At 42.0% G+C, this 20,938-nt stretch overlaps 1 protein-coding gene across 6 annotated transcripts in view; it reads right to left on the minus strand.

Moving 5' to 3' along the window:
• The window catches only part of VSTM2A (V-set and transmembrane domain containing 2A), a 71,138-nt gene extending 52,748 nt beyond the window's left edge, over window positions 1-18,390 (minus strand). For 2 of the 6 annotated variants that reach the window (XM_006022170.1, XM_006022164.1), the window contains exons 1-2: window positions 16,965-17,106; window positions 16,338-16,461 (exon numbers count right to left, since the gene is read on the minus strand). The gene's annotated coding sequence lies outside the window, so the exon portion shown is untranslated. The other 4 variants (XM_006022167.1, XM_006022165.1, XM_006022166.1 and 1 more) reach the window with 4 other exon arrangements.
• Window positions 18,391-20,938: the final 2,548 nt, after the last annotated feature.

A 20,938-nucleotide genomic window follows, 5' to 3' on the forward strand; every position in this document is an offset into this window, starting at 1 on the left:
TAGGCCTTGTATGTAAAACTATATTTGTTTTTGTGTTATATCCTCAGCTGGTATGAATCAGCTTATTAGATCTATGGACATCAACGGACTTCATCAACTGAGGATGTGGACAAACGAAAAATTATACCGTTTTAAAGAGAGCGATGACATCATTTATGAGTGTGTATACCAGTTGATTTAGTGTTAACTGTTTCATCTGTCCATTCCTACCTGCTGTAAATGAAGCCAAACTGTGGTAACTTAACTTTGTTTCCTTCTGGGTTAAACAGCCCCAATTTAACTTCCACTTACCAAAGGAAAGAACCGGACAAATGGAAGTGTTGACATTCTTCCAAAAACATATACACTGAACTGTGGTAAATCCCACACACTTTTTAAATTTAAAATATAATTGTGCATCTCAGCATTAAATGAGACTAGGCTGAATCTGCCTGCTTTAGGAATAATGGAAAAAGAGTTGAAATCTTGATATGCTGAACCATAGAAGAAGACAACATTTTCTTACTGCTTAAAAATAGCACATCTTATTTTAATTAATAATCATAAAAAGCTTTGCTCACAGATGAATACAGCAATATGATGGCCACAAAACAATCTTTCACATCTTTACAAGTAAAAATGCGTGTTACTATTATAGCTGAAAAGGAAGTTGGCTGACCCTCCTCATGTTCACATCTGGCAGTTTGACCTGCAAACATGAGGAGGAAAGGTACTTGCCAAGATTCTTCAGTTCACATTGTCAACTACAACTCTGAGGCTGGCAACGAAGAAGCCTGAACTGAAAGTACATCTTTGATCATGGCAAATATTTACTCTGCTTTACACTGAGCAGGCTACATTGGTCAAAGAGAACAGAAGAGAACACAGGCTCCACACACAGACTGTGAATCCTTCCCAGCATATTTCTAAGGTCATGCTATTCTGTCTAACCTTGCTTAAAGGACAACATTTTGTATGACTTGGTACCTAGCATTAAGCTGTTAGAGTGCAAGTCTGTTGCTAGTTCTCCAGTCAGCTGTGTTACTGTGGAATCTGTTTACCTACATTTAACATTAGAATGACAGAACTTACCTGCCTTTTTTAAAAAAAAAATTGTATTTCACAAGTGAGACTTGCTATATAAGCACTAAATTATATCATTACATGGACTTTCCTAATTGCCACTTAGTAAAGTGTTATTTCCTCCGGTGCTTGGTGCCTCTAAGGATGATGTTATAATGTCAGTAATTAATTGGGCACTTAAGTATTGCATTGCCATTCCTAAGAGTGCCAGTTTCCAGAGAAACAAAATCCAAAAATTATGGGTCACTCCCTAGGTTCTAGTCACTTTAATAACAATACCCCACTTTCTACCAGTTCAGGACCTAATGTTAAAATTTCAGAGAACAGTAAGTTATTACTAGTATTATGTTGTGCTCTTGCTGTTTCTACCACTTTTCTTCCTGGCTTGACCTGTTTCTTCTACCTACTGGCAGATACTTAAAAAATTGATTTTTCAAAAAGTAAAACCAAGTTGTTAGGCTGTGGTTTGATTGTGGTCTTATTTGAGTTTTGGATGGAAGTCCAGCCACTTCTTTTATCACAAGCAGTTCTCTTATACTTAGCCATAATAATTTGTGAAATATTTTGGGAAGAAAATATTACACTTGGTTTTATTTAAGTGCCCAACATCTGACACTTCTTTAAGGAAGGACAATGTGAAAAAGCACTGAAAGTGAACATAACACGGTAAACTGTTTCTTTTCAAGGATTCCCTCATGGAAATAAAGTGTTAAGAAAAGAAATAAAAGGCATATAGGGCATGTCTAAATGTTCCTGGAGGACTAGAAAAGGGCCCATGTGGTCCCTATTTTCAAGAAGGGGAGGAAGGAGGAACCAGGTAACTATACGCCAGTTAGCCTCACCTCTATCCTTGGCAAGACCTTTGAGAAAATTGTTAAGGATCACATTTGTGGGGGACCAGCAGGTAAAATAATGCTAAGGGGCAATCAGCATGGGTCCATAGCAGGCAGATCCTGCCTGACTAACTGGGTCACAAAATGCTTGGATGAAGGAATGGAGATAGATGTTATTTACTTAGATTTTAAAAAGGCCTTTGACACAGTGTTGCACCCAATTCTTATAAATAAATTAAACAGTTGCAATGTAGATTATTACACAGTCTGGTTGTTGGAAAATTGGTTTATGGGATGCATCTACAGAGTGGTGGTGAACGGGTCAGTTTCTACCTGGAGAAATGTGGGCAGCGGAGTTCCCCAAGGCTCTGTCCTGGGACCAGTACTATTCTTCATTAGTAACTTGGACGAGGGAGTAGAAAGCACTCTGTCCAGGTTTGCAGACAACACCAAACTATGGGGGGAAGTAAACAAACTATAGGGCAGGGAGCGAATCCAGGTGGACTTGGACAGGCTGGGGATGTGGGCGGAACAGAATAGGATGCACTTTAACAAAGATAAGAGCCATATGTTGCACCTAGGGAGGAAGAATCATCAACACTCCTATAGCCTGGGAGGTACCATTCTAAGCAGCACAACTGTGGAAAGGGATCCTGGAGTTGTAGCCAACTCCAAAATGAGCATGAGTCACCAATGTGATGAAGTAGTAAGTAAAGCTAACGAACTCTTTCTTGCATAAGTAGGTGCATCACATAAGTAGGTGCATCACAAACAGGTATAGGGAGGTGATACTTCCCCTCTATGCGGCATTGATCAGGCCACAACTGGAGTACTGCATCCAGTTTTGGGTGCCACACTTTAGGAGGGATGTAGATAACCTGGAAAGGTTTCAGAGGAGGGCCATCCATCTGGTTAAAGGCCTACAGGGAAAACCCTATGAGGATGGATAGAGGGACCTGAATCTCTTCAGCCTCCGCAAGAGACAGCTGAGAGATGATCTTGTGGCTGTCTACAGACTCATTGGACAGCAGGAAATAGGGTATACAATGTCTACCAGGGTGCCCATTGGGGTAACTAGAAACAATAGCCACAAACTGAAGGAGAGCACATCAGGAGTGGACATCAGGCAAAAAACATTTACAGTAAGGGATGTCAAAATATGGAATACGCTTCCAAGAGAGATGGTGCTGTCCCCTTCCTTGGAGGTACTTAAGAGGAGACTGGACAAACACCTGGCTGGAGTCATCTGACCCCATCACTCTTTCCTGCCCAGGGCAGGCGGTTGGACTCAATGATCTAATAGGTACCTTCTGAACCTAAAATCTATGAAATCTATAAATCTATTAATGTGCCATTGTTACCGCACATTAAGTTTAGTACTTGGTTAACTAACCAACTAACTAACACAAGTAACTTGAGCTACTATGCAGTAGCGCCGGTGCACAAGTTTTTAGCAACACTTACTTCACAGTACCTAATACTACCTACTGCACAGTAGTGTATTAGCATGTTTTTTTCCTGACACACTAATGCACAATGTTATTAGGCCAGTGCAGTTAGCGTCTCATGTAGACATGCTCACAGTGGAACAATTGCAGTCATGCTATAAGTAACACTTTTTTGGTTTGTGGGATTTGGAATTACTTAGAAGTGTCCAATATTATCAAGTAAATACGTTTCATTAACCTTCCCTGTCCACTCTTCTTGAGGTCAGTATTTAAAACAATCTCCATGTAACCTAGGGGAAATATTTCCTTTTTCAAGACAGAAATTTATTTTTAAAAGCAGAAACCTAGAGATCACAGGGTTGGTCAAGATCATGTCTTAAATGATTTAAATTACTGAGTTGTTGTCACATATCTTTATCCCAAATTTAGTGACTTAAATTCATATTTAAATTTAAAAAATTCAATGCATGAGTGTTGAAAAGTTATATCTACATGCCTATCCTGGCTCACCCAGGTTTAGAAGTTGAGGTCATGTTGTGTATAAATACAGTTAGTTATTATCCAGGAGTTAATTGACCATTATAAATTAATTGAAGAGGATCTTTTCTTCATCATGTGCTGGCACAGGTATGCAACAATATTTAGTATATTACAACTTGAGCAATTCCCCATTTGCTGCATAATTTCTCTCATATATCCTGCTTCCCTAAGTTGTCCCACTAAACATTTTATTGTGTACAACAAAGGGTAATTAGAATTGGCTGAACACTAGCTGAAATTGAAAATGAAACCTTTGGAGAGTGGAGATATATAGTTATTATTTTTCTTTGGGTATGTGCAGACACTCAGGGAGACTAGGGGGAGGTTAGATTAAGTTAAAAATGGCCACCCAATCTAAGGTAAGTTAGGATGTGGGGGTCTATCAGGGGAACTTTGGAGGATTGGGGGAGCAAGCAGGGTCCATGGAGAGGATCAGGGCTGGCAGGGTCTGCAGGGAGATGGGGCACAGGTGGGATCCATGGGGGTGGGGATTGGGGGAATCAGGGTAAAGGTTGGGTCTCCAGAAGAAATCATGGGGCAGGCAAGGTCTCTGGGAGATGATGGGGGATTGGTGAGGCACGTGGGGTCTACAGAGGGGGTGGAGGTATCAGGGGGTCTAGGGGCTGTGCAGAGAGGTAGGTGGGATCCATGAGGGGGTTTTGGCAGGATCAGGGAGGGCAGCAGGTCCTTGGAGTGGCTTGGAGGGATGAGGGGGCTCTCCCCATCCCCCCCAAGCAGGTGCTATTTTTAACTGCCTGACCCCCTCCACGCCCAGATGACCAATCCCCCCCAATAAATCTATCCTCTACCCCAATCCCAGAAGCCACTCCCCTACCCCAACTTACTTCCTTGGTTCCCAGCACCATAACCAGGAGTGGCTTGTGGGATGTAGGGTTTGGCAGGCTTGGGGGAACTGGCTGGTATGTGGTGGGGGTTGCTCTTCTGGGGAAGGTATGAGGCAGGAGGGGTAAAAATATCCCATTGCCAGATGAAAAAAACAGTTAATACAGAGCAACTGAGGTACAGTAAGTCCCCACCCCTAATTAATTGCATGTCCATGAATAGCAGTAACTGTCCCTATGCCTATAATCAAAGGCATAGGGACAGTATGGGGGGCAGTATGGTAGTTTGTTGGCTGATTGATGTCCCATAAGATGTTCCAGGTACCCCTGTGCTTGTTCTTGCTGAACTAGGTTAGTTTATCCCTGATTAAAACCAGGATAAATTGTCCTGGTTTAGCTTATGTTTACTTTAAGATAACCTTATGCACATAAACAGTGTTCCCAAATGAAGAGGGAACAAGTACATCTTAGTGGGCTCATCTACACATGTGCCAGACTGCACAATTGTTACTCATTAGTACTAAATGACTCCACAGTAAATAGCATTATGGAGCAGTCCATCGCCACAAGGTTATTTTTAGTTGCTACTATACAGTTATTTTTGTAGGATGCTACTGCATAGTAGCATCACCATCAACAATTTGTGCCTGGTGATGCTACGTTGCTGTAGCAATGAGTTACAGTGCAGTAGCTCATTGCTATGGTGATGTAGCATCATTTAGATGTGCCCAGTAGCTTAAGCATGCTACAGGGTGGTGGCTGCCTGATGGTTAGCACCACAGTATAGCATTCTTGTGCCCCAGACAGCCCCTCCTCAGTATGCTGAACTCAGCAGGAGCAGCTCTGGGCTGCAAGCTCATCCTCCCCAGGTCTCCTGTCAGCCAGGCCTGCACTGCCTTGGCTCAATGTGCTGTGATTCTAGGCACATGTGAAGACAATATCCTTGGGAACAATAAACTCAAGCGCAACCTGAACCATAGTTTATTGCATTGTACTAATTTCATGTGTAGATGCACCCATGGTGGATTGAAATTGGATTGAGGGATCATTACTGCACAGCATATGAGAAGGTGGTTTATCCCTTCCCCCTGTTAAGTGAGGGCACATGAACAGCAGTAAGTGTGTGCATGAGGTCACAATATGTCCTGTCTCAAAGCAGGGTTGTGATGGTAAACATTTGTTCTAGATATTCTAGAGCAGTGGTTCTCAACCTTTCTGGCCAGCAGGTTGGATAGACAGTGCCTGGTCTGTCCACAGGCCAGATCCAGCCAGTGGTCCCACTCCAATGCCTGGTGTGGATGTGGCAAGACCCCATCTGGCTCAGCAGAGGGGAAAGGGCATGGCCTGGTCCTAAGGGCGTGGACTGGGGCTGGGCCTGGTAGAACATGTGGCCCAGCCCCAGTCCAAATGTGGGGGGAAGAGGTGTGGCCTGGCTCCAATCCATCCATGTAGGGAGGAGCTATGGCCTGCCCCCAGCCCACCACACAGAGAGGAAAGGGTGTGGTCCAGCCCCAACCTACCATGCAGAGTTTGGGAATTTGGTAGTGGGGGAGGGTGGCTATATTACTTGCCACTGCTCCCTTGCCACCAAATTTCCTGACCCATCATATACCATGGCTCTGTGGGCTGAATTTGGCCTTCAGGCCAGAAGTTGAGCACTCCTCTTCTATAGCATCTTAATGATCTTCTGAGGAACAACAGGAGAGATTTTTCCTTATTAAGCAACCCCATATATAATGTGCCATGGCTGCATATGCCTATTTTATTAGTTAAGAAACAAGATTTGAGAGTGCAGGCTATATCTTTTATTGGACAAACCATACAGAGACATGGGCTTTATGGGTCATAATTTGTCTGCCCCTCTGTTTCTCCTTGCTCTACAAATGATAATTTTCCACTTCCCTTTTATGTGGACACATTCATTAACATAATTAGGTTAAAGCATTTTTTCTTGCTTCTATTTGCCTGGGTTGTGAATGCTTCTTTCCCAGAGCTTAAAGCCTAAAATTTTGTCTCCTATCTCTCCCAACTCTCTCATCTGCCTTGACCACCACAGCTATAACAGCAATGTATTAATTGAGAAAACATCAAGTTCATATTCAGCAATTATGATCCTGGGCATATACCATGTGGACTCCAACCCACAAGAGCTGCCTACAGTGAGATTTAGGCATGATATAGTCCTTCTTAGGATATGCTATATCAACACTCTTCACAAAATGAAGCTGAGGATGATGGTATTTTTTATCCCTAGTGCTTACAGCCTAAACCAGAAAGCAGAAAACCCAGGTTCAATTCCTGCCTGACCTGAGGGCTTGAAATCCTTATCTCCCACTTCCCAGAAGCAAAGCCTTACCATGAGGTGGTAGGTTATTCTGGGTGGTAATATTCTCCACGAATCCTGTTATAATTGTTCCACTGTACAATAAAGATTTCATAGATGAGATAGAAAGAGGCCATCTCTGGCCTGCTTAGTTCTTTGGTAGGTGCCAACCCTCAGGAGAAGATATCAGGCTATATATCCTAAGTAAACAGAGGCTCCTCTTTGCATCCCTCTGTCCCTCCAGAGAAAGAAGGGATGAAATTCTGTCCCTCCAAAGAGGGACAGAATTTCTGGCATAGCCCTACCCTTCTATTTGCTAGTTCTTGGGGTATCTGTTCTTCATGCTGATGTTTTGCATTATAGATCCCAGACTGAGGTGCCTGGTTCTCTCTGTAAGTGGAATCTAGGCACCTCCCACGGGGTTTGGGATTGTATGCCAGAAGCTTGGTCCTTAAAAGCCTGTGGCTTTCCTAGGATCCAGACCCTATTCCCCAACTTCCATATGGGCTTCCAGCTCAGGGGCTACAGTTCCTCTAGTGCTATATTAAGGAGTGAAAGCAGAGTGTAGGCCATGATTTTTATCCTGTCTCTTACATTTTTTTTTTTCTAAAGCCATTAATTAAACTACCTTCCAGGGTACATTAACTCAGAGAAAGATTTTGCAGTTTTACTTGATTAAGAAACAAACATAAAATGTTTCATTTTCTTGTGTGGAATCTTCATCCCTAAAACTTTCCCCACTAATTCCTATTAGCTAAACTTAACCCATTGTTTTATGATGTCACATTTTATCTGGTACTGTGCTAATAATGAGAGGTTATATTTGGGGTCGGGAGCCCCACTGTGATAGACACTGGATTAATAATTAAGCTTTTTTTAGCTCTGAGTCATGTCATGGCATCTTCTAAGTATGTACATAGCTTCCTATCTTTGTGGCACTTCCAAGAAGAGTTGCTGGGATTTGAGAACACAAGGATGTGACCACATTGCTTCCACAGCACCCCTGGGGGTACTGTTCTCAGGGGATAAAAACTGTGACTGCATTTTGTGTGGGGCCTAATGCTGTCAGTGTGTTAGGCATGCTGTAAAACAGCCTGGATTGAGTATCTTGGGGGATTTTGGAGAAGGAACATCTAGGTCTAAACCAAAGTGCCATGAGATTCTTTAAAGGATGCCATACAATATTAGCACTGTTACATGTACAGACACCTGTGCATGATTCATAAGGTAAATCCAGAGATTTCAAATAGGAATTCATGTTGCCAAAAACAAGCTGACCTGTTGTCATCTTTTTCAGTTCTTTGCAACAGAAGAATTGCTCTGTTATTTTTCCATTTTCAAAAAATTGGTTAAATATAGGAGCATTTTCCAAGGGGTGACTTGAGTCTAAAAAGTTTGAGAACTGCTGATCTACATTTCCTGGATCGTGACTGAGCTGAGGCATGGGTTTGTGGTAAAATGATCAGCTCTGTTAAGACCGAGGACATTCTGGGAAGGAACAGTAGCAACATTTTTGGAGTCTGGGGAACTTTAAAATAAAAAGTAAGGTTAGATGCTTTCAGAGTTAGGCAGCAGGCAGGCAGAGCTTTTGAGGATTCCAGTAGTGGACTTAGGCATTTAAAGTGATTTTAGCACTTAAGTCCTTTTTTTTTCTGTGCCTATTATTGGCAATTAAGTTTGCAAAATTTGCCATAAGCAAGTGCATTGATGCTAATGAGACAGTTTATATGAATATCAGGATCAAAATGGAGGAGCCTCCAGTTGTTACTTATCGCTGCTTACAGAAAAACAAAACAAAACACAATTTACTGGAAGAAGCAGTGCATTAGTCCAACCTGGCACCTCAGCATCTATATAGATTGGGCACTTCATCAGGGATTTCTGGTGCTTTATCTAATAGCTGATTAGATAAAAGCACCAAAAAAAGCCTCACTAAAGTGTCCAATCTATAAAGATGTTGGGCAAGCTGGATCCAACTTATGTGATGCCTCTTCTGTGCATATCCTGGGCTCAGCATAGGAGCCAAGTGTTTTTTAAATCTCTGTAAGCAACCAATATGTTCTTGAACAACTTGAACAGTGGTTTTCAACCTTATTAGACTCAAGGCACCTTAGACAATGCCAGCTGTTAATTTTCACTCATTGTTTTGACTACAGAAAAATAATAGAGCGCTTCTGTTGCAAAGAACTCAAAAAGACCACAACAGGTCAGAAAGTTTTTTACACTATGAATTCCTATTTGAAATCTCTGGGTTTATTTTGTAAATCATGTTTTCATGAGCTGGGAAATTACACAACAAAGGTATTAAAAGAAAATTATTAAGAATACAAAGTCAACTTCATAAAAGTTGGGAATTGCTAAAATTCAGGTTGCCTCAGAATTAAGATATAGCCTTCAAGTACAAGCAGCACTGGAGTAGACTAGCTAGAGAGATGGTGGAATCTCCATCCTTGGAGGTTTTAAGGTCCGGCTTGCCAAAGCCCTGGCTGAAATGATGAAGTTGGGGATGGCCCTGTTTTGAGCAGGGGGTTGGACTAGATGACATCCTGAAATTCCTTCCAACCCTAATTTTCTATGATTCTACAATGGATGATTTTCGAAATAGTCATTAACTTAATGTTCCTCATTTTCTGGATGTCCAAATTGAAACATGAAGTCTGATTTGGAGAAATGCTAAGAACTCACAGCTTCATCTGAAGTTAGTAGGAGTTGTGCTTTAAACATAAGGGCTGCGTCCACACATCCAGCTCAAATAGTAGTGGCACAAATTTGTGCTGGAGATTTGTGCCTCAGCACATGTGCCTGAACATGCACTTTGGTATGGGAGAAGTTGTGCCACTTGGGGCAAACTGACCTTGCCCAGCTCCTCCTGGATCTTTAGCCAGGGGGAGCTAAAGGCTGGGGGCAACACACTGGTGAGCCACGCTGGTGAGCAGCTCAGGGCTACATGCTCTCAGGAGCTTCTGGGGGGAAGTTGGCTACACCCTTTCCTGTCCGAGGCTGCTTCTGCTGCTGGCAGCTTGTTCTCCAGAGCTTCTGGGGAGAAGATGGCCATGCTGCTTCCTGCCTCTGGCTACTGCTGTTGCTGCTGCTAGATGCTGCTGCTGCCGGCTTGCTCTCAGGAGCTTTTGGGGAAAAATTGGCCATGCCCCTTCCTGGCTTGGGCTGTGCTGTTGCCACCCCCACCCCACCCCCGCCACAGGGTGGGGTCCGCTGCTGCATGCCGCAAGCCACTGCCCCCCGTTTGGGGGGAGGGGCAACTGCACTGCACAGCACCCCAGCTTCTGCACTCCTGTTCTGGCCTGCTGCCCAGCCCATTGCCAAGCTATGGTCGGGGGACAGCCTGAGGAGGGGCCCTGTGCTGCCTGTGGGCCCCTCCCCCCACCATCACTGCTGGCACCTAAGGGTGACTTGCCTGCCCCAGCTGACTTAGCAGGTTCCCCCTCCGCCTTCACCTTCACTTTCACCTTCACCTGAAGCATGCCTTGAGTTACTGACTTGGATGGCTTTTACCACTGTGCTGCTGCTGCTTCTGCTGCCACCTCTCAGAAGACGGGGTGTTTCCCCGCTGCACCACCTTGCACTGCCCTATACTGGATTACTTCCCTAATTGACTGTTTGCTGCTGCACTCCCTCACAGCTGCCTCACTACATCTGATCGTGTGCTTTGTTTCCTGCCTGTTGTGTCATCCAAGCCACTGGCTAAGTTTGTGGACGACACCAAGTTATAGGGAAGCGTGATCATGCTTGAAGATAGGCTACAGATACAGGTGGACCTAACCAGGCTGGCAAGTTGGGTGGATCGGAACCAGATGAGGTTTAAAATGGATGGATATAAAATGCTCCACCTGGGAATGAACAATCCCCTTCACACCTACAGGCTTGGCAAAGACAATCTGACACACACTACTAATGAAAGAGACCTGGGGTTAAAAATTGACCACAGTATGAACATGGGCTGGGAATGTAACGCTGTAGACAGGAGGGCAAATAATAGTCTGGTGTGCATCAATCAATGCATCTCCAGCAAAACCAAGGAAGTGATTCTTCCACTCTACTTGGTATTGGTGAGACCGAACATGGAGTACTGTGTCTGGTTTTGGGCACCGCACATCCACAAGGACATCAAAAGCTCAAGAAAGTCCAGAGAAGGGCCACCCATATGATCAGAGACTTACACAGCAAGCCATACAAGGTAAGGCTGAGGGACCTGGGACTCTTCAGCCTGAAGAAAAGAAGGCTGAGAGGGCCTTGGTAGCATCTTACCGCTACATCAGGGACGTACATCAAGGGATTGGTGAACAACTGTTCACCAGGGCGCCCTTGGGGAAAACCAGGAGCAATGGTCACAAACTCCTGGAAGACTGTTTCAAGCTCAACATTAGAAAAAACTTTTTCATAGCTATGGTGTCCAGACTGTGGAATAAGCTCCCTCCAGAGGTGGTGCAATCGCCTACCCTGGAAATCTTCAAGAGGAGACTGGACGGTCACCTTGCTGGGGTCACTTGACTCCAGTTGTCTTTCCTGCTTGATGCAGGGGGGTGGACTGTATGATCTTCCGAGGTCCCTTCTAACCTACATTCTATGAATCCCTTCCAACCCGGCACCAACCCGGCCTGCTGGCGCATGGCCTCAGTCATAACCAGGCCAGTTCTTGCTGTCAGCTGGCTGTCAGCTGACTGGCCTGAGGGTGCATGGCTTCTGGGAGCAAGATCTGGCCCAGTTCTGCCCAAAGGCACATGCCAGTGGGCCAGGCTGGTGCCATGCACTATGGTCTGAGCCCATGCTGCAGCACCGGGGGTCTCTGCCAGCAGCGGGCCATGGATGCCCCGATGGCTGCTACTGCTGCAGGGGGGGCCATGCCCCATGTGGGGGGCCGGGCAGGGGTCCCACCCCACCTGAGCAGTCCCCCGACCCCCACACTGTCCCTCCACCCACAGTTCCCTCACACACACAGTCCCCCCCCCCCATCCCTACTTACCTGGGACAGAGCCTGGGTCAGATCCACCGCTGCCAACCTTATCCCGCTCCTATATCCTCCAGCACACTGAGGCAGCATGCTGGAGCAGCAGTGGTACACAGCAACCATAGAGACACTCTGGCTGCATCCTATAGTGTTTCTCTGGAGGATCCAGCTTCTGGTTGCTTCAGGGAATGCTCCAGGAGCACACCCTGCGCCGCTTTTCCTCAGCATGTTATTTTTTGATACCGGGATTTCCCGGTATCAAATTTAGAGTCAGTGCTGCAAATGTGCAGCATGGGGATCATTTTTTTTTCATTCTTAGCATGCCTCTTGCTAAGTCTTAAACTGCTTTGAGATACCACAACAGGCATGTGCTCGCTCATCTGGACACGTTGACCTATAGGGTGCATCACTGTGATTGCTGACCTATAAGGTGCATCCAGATGAGCACAGACATGCAGGGGTGTGCATATTTGTGCCACTGCTTTGTGCCTCAGGGAATGCCCCTGCATGCATGCTCTGGCACATGTCAAATTATCCTGGGTGGGGTAGGGAAGGCTGGAGCCAGCACCTGTGCTGGCTCCTGCAGACTTACTTGGCACTCTGGGGGCCTTCTAGGGCAGCAAAGGCACTGATCTGGCTGCACAGAGCCTGGCCAACAGCCAAACTGTGGCTCTGGATGGCCAAACTCCATTTCTGGTAGTGCACACTGCTGCCACGCTGCTCCATGCCCCTTTTTTTGCAGCTTTTTTTTTTTCTTCTTTACACTGGGATTTACAGTGTTAATTTTGATGCTGTGTTGCAAATCAGAAATGTGGTGATGGGTGCACGTGCCCCATGTGAAGTTTGTGGAGCCTCAAACAGCTTTGAAGTGCTGCAAACCACACATGTGGACTCATCTGGATGCACCCATGAAGTTGTATATAATGCTAAGGATTCTGAAAAGTCTGCTCCCAAACTGGTCTCCCAAAACCAGTGTAGGCTTCTGACCTTAATATCTGTCTTTGCCTCAGGTTCCCATATGTAAAATGAAAAGAATACTATCCCTTCAGCTCCGAGCCTGTTTCAAAGATGCATTCATTAGTGCTTGTCAATGACAGTAAAGCTCATGAGAAAATTAAAAATTTTGTCTTCAGGGAGAGGTTTGAACAGGGCACCATAAATGTGGCTTAGAGCTACATGTTAAACAATGAAAATAAAACAAATAATTGAACATCTACTTCTTAGGTAAGCACCATTCATTTTGTACATAGAATGAAATCAGTGCTCTTTGGAAAAAGTAGTATGTGATCTTGTAATTAAAGACTGTTTCATAAGGCAGATGTGCAAGGGGACTGAATTAAGGATATGCAGGCAAGTTAATTTCTAGCATTTTCTAACTTTTGAGTGCCTGACTTTGAAAGCTTAAACTGTTTATATTTTTGTGTATTACATACGTTTATAATCCATCATGTATGATATATAATTTATAAGGTTATTATATAATTTTTATATATATATATATATATATATATATATATATATATATATTAAGGTGCACATTTTATATACAAAATCATGCTTTCATTATTTCAACTGCTCATATTGTGCTAACCCTGCAGCCCACGAAATTGGCACAAGAAGTGATGGGGATTTACCACTTTTATATAAAAAAAATCATAGGTCCTAGGGTCACAAGCCAATGGGCCAAAAGGAGGGAACAGGTAAAAGATAAAGAAACATCAACACCAGTAACATATACTCAAGCACTTAAAATTTCTCCCCTGAACTTCCAGAAGTGTTCCCCCAAAACAGCTTTTAGTTCCTAGAGCACTCACACAGCAGCCTGCAGCTGCCCCTAAATCTGATTTTAGCTCCTTCAGTCTACACTCCTGGCTGACCAAGGCAATGAGAGCTTTAGCTCCACTGTGTATTGCTCTTTCCAGGGCTGACGAAGCTCCAAGTGCATGCTGCAATTTCTTCCTCTTACTCCAGCCTCAAACTTCCTCTTTCTTTTTCCCATGTCCCCCAGCCCCTGGGGCTTTCTGGGAGTTGTAGTCCAAATTAACAGGCAAGTACAGCTCTGCAGACTGCCCCCCACTCCTGCTTTTATACATATTACATTCACATTACAGTATTAATCACTATGTACACACACATTAATATGAAAATGAAGGGAGCTGTTCTCACAAAACAAACAATGACTAGAGATGCAATCAATGACCTTTTTATTTGCCTTGCAGATTATGTCCAAAGACAAGGTAATTTGTATTTTGAGGCCCAAGCTGCTAACAACCCGCTTTAGGAACAACAAATGATATGGTGACTGCCTGAGGCTGTAGGACCCTGGAGTCACTGTGTATTACCAGCCATTTGTCAAGGACTTTTGAGGTGGGACATTCCATTAGTCTGAATGCAACCTTTGTAGTTTGGAAAACCTTCTCCTGACATTTTCCATAGATCCCCTGATGTTTGCAGATAAGCACTTCTATAGCCTTAGAAGGTATTTCTAAAGAGGAATTACAATACAATGCTATCCAGAGCAAATTGACCAAATATACATCTACATCTAAACAAAGGTACAAAGCCGTATAAAAGTAGGAGATGTAGCAAACACAGTATCTGAAATGGAGGAGACATTTTTCTCTCATTGCTTTCTTTTGTAATGTTTTTTTTTCCCCCTGGAATAGCTCTTTATAACATCTATTACAACATTGAAAACTGGAAGAGCAAAGTGTCCATATCTCAGATGTGACTGCCACTTTCTGGTGGCAATCGGTTGTGATTTGTCAAAGTTAAAATGGTTTAAAAAGACACAATTTGTGTATATGTTGTGATTTTTGTAATATGATCAAGTACTGGTCTGTTCCCATTCTACTAACTCTGTGTATTCAGGAATAAATAATGAAGTAACTGTAACAGGAACTCCTGACTCCAATAAAAATGTTCATATTACAGAAATGTTTTCACTTAATACACACACGTTCAGAACAAACAATATAAATATGCAGAATCCCATTATATTGCATAGAAAAGATCTGTAGGAACTAAGGTAAAAACTACTTTGGAGAACTGGTAGTCCACTTGACACAGGAAAGAAATACAAAAGCAACAACAACAACAACAACAACAACCACACACAGTAGTGCCTTTAGGGATAGTTATATCAGAAATGTGACTATGGTATAATGGGATTGTTTTACATATTGTTTCTTGATGACTCCTGATTACGTGCATTCCATTTATAAATCAAAAGATACATTTTTAACTGCCTACTATGCAAATGCACCCTGAGATCTGCTCTGTTTCTTACACCGTCACTAGTAATAAATATTCTGCAGTTTGACTTTTATCTGACAAGTTTGCTGCTGATGCATGAGGTAGAATAAAATTCAGCTCAATCTTCCAAAGCCATCCTGGTTTTGCAGTGCTAACAGTACAAAACATTTGTTCTAGTCAGTAAAGTAAGCAGATATAGACATCATGTGCATACTGAGAGTAAATCACTTAGGTGAAAATGTAGTATTTTGATAATAATGTTTTATGCAACAACTGCTTTTAAAGCAGGGGATGTCATGACACAGCCATTTTGACAGCATCATTACTTAAGCCCTTTTAGCATCACAGCATGATACTTTAACATACCTACCCTGACATAAAGGAAACAATTGCATTCAAACACCAAAGTAATAAACTAAGTGCTCCAACAAACATTAGCAGCAGTTAACCACCCACCTTCTGCCTGTGGAGAGCATTTCTAGTTAGTGAATTTCAACCCACCCCTTCCTGAATTAAGAAAGGGCTGTATAGTAAAAGGAAACCATTTTTTCCTAGCAATAGAGCTCTTAAAACTAAATTTATAATCAAAACCTGAAGTTGCATCCATTTACCATAAAGAGTAAGAAAACAACAAACATCTCTGAATTTGAGAAATACACCATACTTCAACATGTCTGATTATAACATAACACCTAAATCAAAAAGATTTCATTGTATTTTCTACCTCTTCGACTTTTGTTAGTTTTGTTTCTGAAAGCAAAGGCTAGAAGTTTGCTCAATATTTGTTAGCAAAATTTCATATATCAATATCAGATACTGAGGGAGACATGTGTGTGCATGATTATATTATTCTTTACCTGTTAATTTCAAAGAAGGCAAGGTAGAAGTGCACCGTATAGGTCCCTGTTACACATTATATATATTACGCAATTAGCTGGTTAATTGTGCAATATATTTAGAATAGCCGCATGTGCAAAGTAATTATGACACAATAAAAATGATTATCTGGCTATAAAAAACCCAAGCACTTATAAATGTAATGCTTGAAAATAAGTTAAAATTCAGCACCTTCCAGGTTTCAGGAGTGTACTACTCGGCATCTTCCATGAAAATATGTTAACAACTCTACTGCTGGTTTCTTTCCAGCTTCAATTTAAATGTGTAGTACAGCCCATAGACTACCCCTGTTGATCTGTAGGAATAAAAAGGATTACATTAAATTTAAATATATCATCACTGATAACAGTCATAAAGTTAGTTAATAATTTGAAAAACTCCAGATTCCATAGACAATGGATTCACACAGAGAAAACAGGAGATTTCAAATCTATTTTCAAGTATCTCATTTAATATATACTGTTGATGACCCAGGCTTCTGCTGGAAAGACATATATAATGTATTTTCTGTAGAACAATGTGAATCTCATTATAAAGTATTTACCCACAGTTAATGTTATATTGTGTCCAGTTATATTATTATTAATCAGGTATAAGACCAGTTAATTCTATTTATTGTGCTAATATAAACTTTCTGCTAGAGAAGAATCAGGCCTATAGTATCTTCGCCCAATTTATGGGAGAATATCATTGTCATTACTTACATTAAGTTTGATTCTCAACATAGCAATAGCCACAAGGGTCAAATAGTGATTATGCCCAAATTCTACTGAGTTCCACAAACTTGCCATTACTCACCTTTGTTGCCAGAGGGACTTAGTCTAGTAGCACCTACTTGAGAGTGCCTGCTGCCTGCTTAACAAATCAAACTCTTCACAAAATGTAGTGACAGGCCCCATTTTTCCTCACAGTATGAGTACAAGAGACTCCAACTTGTATAGTAGTTTGGTGGTTAAAACACTCACCCAGGATGTAGGAAGACTAGTTTTAATTCTCACATTTGCTGGCAAAGATTCAAACCCACATCTCCTACCTTCCAAGAGAATGCTGAAACACCTGGGAGAGATTAATGAGCTTGATGACTGGAGCTCCCAACCCCACTTATTGAAGCTGTTGCTCTGAAATATAGATTCATTAAGCCAGGAAAAATGTTGAAGAGGGAGTATGACTGTATCTTATTGATTAAATGCTAAGCTGGTTGGAGGAATCAGGGTACCAGTGCTTCCTTTTTCTTTGAGAATATGAGACAAGGGGCCTGAGAAAGTATATTTGATAGGATAATATATTTATCTCGTAAATCATTATTCCATTTACTTATCTTCTTGCAACAAGTTCTAATCTGGGGGCTAGTTGTATATAGTAAGTGGGGGAAAGCCCACAAAATTCTAATGGATTTTTCAGAGGCAAGCGGTCACTATCCAAACATTAGAATTTCAAATGATTTGTACTCATTCCACATATGTGGTTCTTTTAGTATATAGTCTATCACACTTGCTCCTTTAATTATAACAAACATAAATTTCCCAGTTACAGCCTATAGTCCATCCATTAAATACTTTGAAATTCTCTTCTGCAATAAATTTCAAGAAGCATCACCTTCCTTCATTTAATATCTTAACACATAAGGTTACTGGAGGGAATTCCCCATTTTTCATTTATTACATCTCTATCATCATGGATACCTGAGCCACCAATTTGAAAATCACCTGCTAATATTATTTCTGGATATTTATTTTGTATCATCTCCAGGGCATTGTGTAATAATTCCCATTTCAAGACTGCAAAAGTTCTTGATGTCCATAGAGGGGAATGAACATTAATAAAAATGAAAGGTGCTCTATCATGAAGTGTAATAAGAACTGCTAATAGGTAGTTAGAATTTAATTCAATTCCTAATCCCTCAATCAGACTCTTTATTGAGATGAGTGTAACCTAGTCTCCCTCCAATCACCCTTTAGTCCTCTCCAGGCTTTACTCAACCATAATTTTCAGCAGTTTAGATCAATCTCCATTTACTGACTGCAAAGATGTGGAGCCCGGGTTGCTTTCATTATGGGTGGACTAATGATTATATTTACAAAATCCAGAACTCTCATTTATAAACGTCTTATCCAGACCCAGGACTTCCTTCTCTAAAGCACATAGTTAACAACATAAGAATATACAAATTACCATTTACTGGGTGAGCCCATAGGTCCATCCTATCCAGTATCCTGTGTCTCAGTGGCAGAGATTAGAGGCTGAAAGGAAGAGTGAACTGGGCTTTTTTCCACTGTTTTTCTCTCACTTGCAGCCTCCAGCATTTCAGGTCTAGGAAGTCTGCATCCCTAACTCCCATGCTCAATAGTTACTGATGCCCCTTTCCTCCAAGAATTTGTCCAATCTCTTCCTGAATCTGGCTAAACTGTCAGCTTCCATAACCTTTGCTGGATGGGAATGATTTCCACACTTGAATTACATGCTGTGTGGGAAAAAAAGAACTTCCTTTTGTTAGTTTTAAACTTACTGCCTGTTAGTTTCATTTAATGACCTGTAGTTCTTGTATTGTGAGAGAGTAAATAATAAAGGCCCACTGACTTTCTTGCCACCATTTACTATTGGGTAAACCCTTATCATGCCACCCTCAAGTCTCTCTTTTAAACTAAATAGCCCTAGCCTCATTAGACTCTCTTCATATGGAAGCCCCTCCATACCACTAATCAAACTTCTTGCCCGTTCCCTAATCTTCTCTGGTTCTTCTATATCCTTTTTGGGGTGTGGGCACAGTATGCAAGGTGTGCACACATCATGGATTTATAAAGGGGCATGATGATGCTCTCTGTTTTGTTTACAATGCCATTCTTAATAATCCCTAAATTTTGTTTGCATTTTTGATGGCTGGTGAGCACTGAGATGATGTTTTTCGTGCACTGTCCACAAGGACTCCCAGCTCTCTTTCTTGTGTGGTTATATCTGAGCCCATCATAGTGAAGGTGTAGTCTGGGTTATTTATCTAATCCACAGGTAGATGTTCCATGTAATCCCATGACTACCTAATTTAGTTAAGAGCCTCTGATGGGGGACACTGTCAAAGGCTTTTTTGGAAATAAAAATATACTATGGCAACTGGATCACCCTGATCTACCTGCTTATTGACACTCTCAAAGAATTCTAATAGGTTGGTGAGGCATGATTTCCCTTTGACAAAGCCATGCTGATTCCTCCCTAGCAACTCATGTTCATCTATGTGCTGAACATTTTTTTTTTATTATTGTTTCTGCCATTTTCCAGGAACATAATTTAGGCTCACTATCCTGTAGTTTCCTTCATCCCCTCCAGAGCTTTTTAAAAATATGAGTCACATTGGCAACCCTCCAATCCTCTGGTAGCAAGTCTGTTTTTAGTGATAGGCTGCATACTGCATTTTGAAGTTCAGTAATTTCTGATCTAAACTCCTTCAGGACCCTAGGGTGAATGCCATCAGGTTCTGGTGGTTTGCTATTGTAATTTCCTGTACAACCTCCTCTACTGAAACCTCAATTTGGGTCGACTCTACTCACTTTTCCCCAGAAAAAAGGGGATCTGGTGATAGAATCTCCCTAACATCTTCCATAGTGAAGACAAATGCAAAGAATGCATTTAGTTTCTCAGCAATGGCCCTACCATCCCTTAGTGCCCCTTTTACACCCTGATCATCCAAAGGCGCAACTGACTCCTTGGACCTGACAAATTGTTATTGTTACCATTTGTGTCTCTAGCAAGTTTCTCATCAAATTCTCTCTTTACTTATCTTACTTCACTTTTACATGTGCCTTGCCAGTATTTATGCTCTTTTTTATTTTCTCATTAGGATTTGATTTCCACTTTTTGAAAGAAGCCTTTCTTCTGCAAATCTGTCATTAAACCAGGTTGCCTTTCTTTTAGTCTGCTTTCCTTTTTTTTTTTTTTTTTTGCTTTGTGCCTCTAATATGGTATTCTTAAGCAGTTCCTATGCTGCCTCCTTAGAGCCCACTTTTAGCTTCTAACTAACTTCCCCATTTTGCTGTAGTCTCCCTGTTTAAAGTTAATGGCTACAGTGGTAGATTTCCTTGTCTCCCCTCCTACATGGGTGTCAAACCCAAATGCATTGTTGTAACTACTGCTGTGCAGCTCAGGAACACTAACCCCTTGTAGCAAATCCTGTGCACTACTTGGGGTGAGGTCCAAATGGCCTTTCTTCTTGTAGGTTACAGGACTAAATGCTCCAGGAAGGAGCCTCTTATAACATCACAAAATTGGTCTTTGCATCTCAGCCTGATGTTAGACTGACCCAGTCGAGTTCTAGATAGTTGAAGTTCCCCTTTATTATTGCATAGTCTGCTGTCACAACCTCTCTCAACTACCCTAGCATTTCTAGCTTGCTGTTGCAATCCCGGTCTGGGGGGGTCAATGGTATATCCCTAAACATACTTTTTTATTATAACCCAGAATTTCTGTCCACAAAGAGTCTATGGTACTTTTCTTATCACTTGAAAAATCTTAACCTATTTGATTCAATGCAGTCTTTGATGTGAAGTGCCACACCCCAACCAGTACAACCTACTGTAGCATTCCTGGTCTTTTCAGACCAGTTGACAGAGCCAGCTACAGAACAGTAAAATTTTTTAAAAAGGTTCAATTTAAGGTAACATAAATTAGCAACTCTTAAAAATTGACACATTTAAAACTAATTACAAATAATTCAGGCTTACAAAGTGGCCACCACCCTTAAGTTGCTACCTAGCAGTAGCAGCAGTTGATATGGAGAAGGGTGG

Source organism: Alligator sinensis, unplaced genomic scaffold (assembly GCF_000455745.1).
Source record: "Alligator sinensis unplaced genomic scaffold, ASM45574v1 scaffold124_1, whole genome shotgun sequence".
Taxonomy (NCBI): domain Eukaryota; kingdom Metazoa; phylum Chordata; order Crocodylia; family Alligatoridae; genus Alligator; species Alligator sinensis.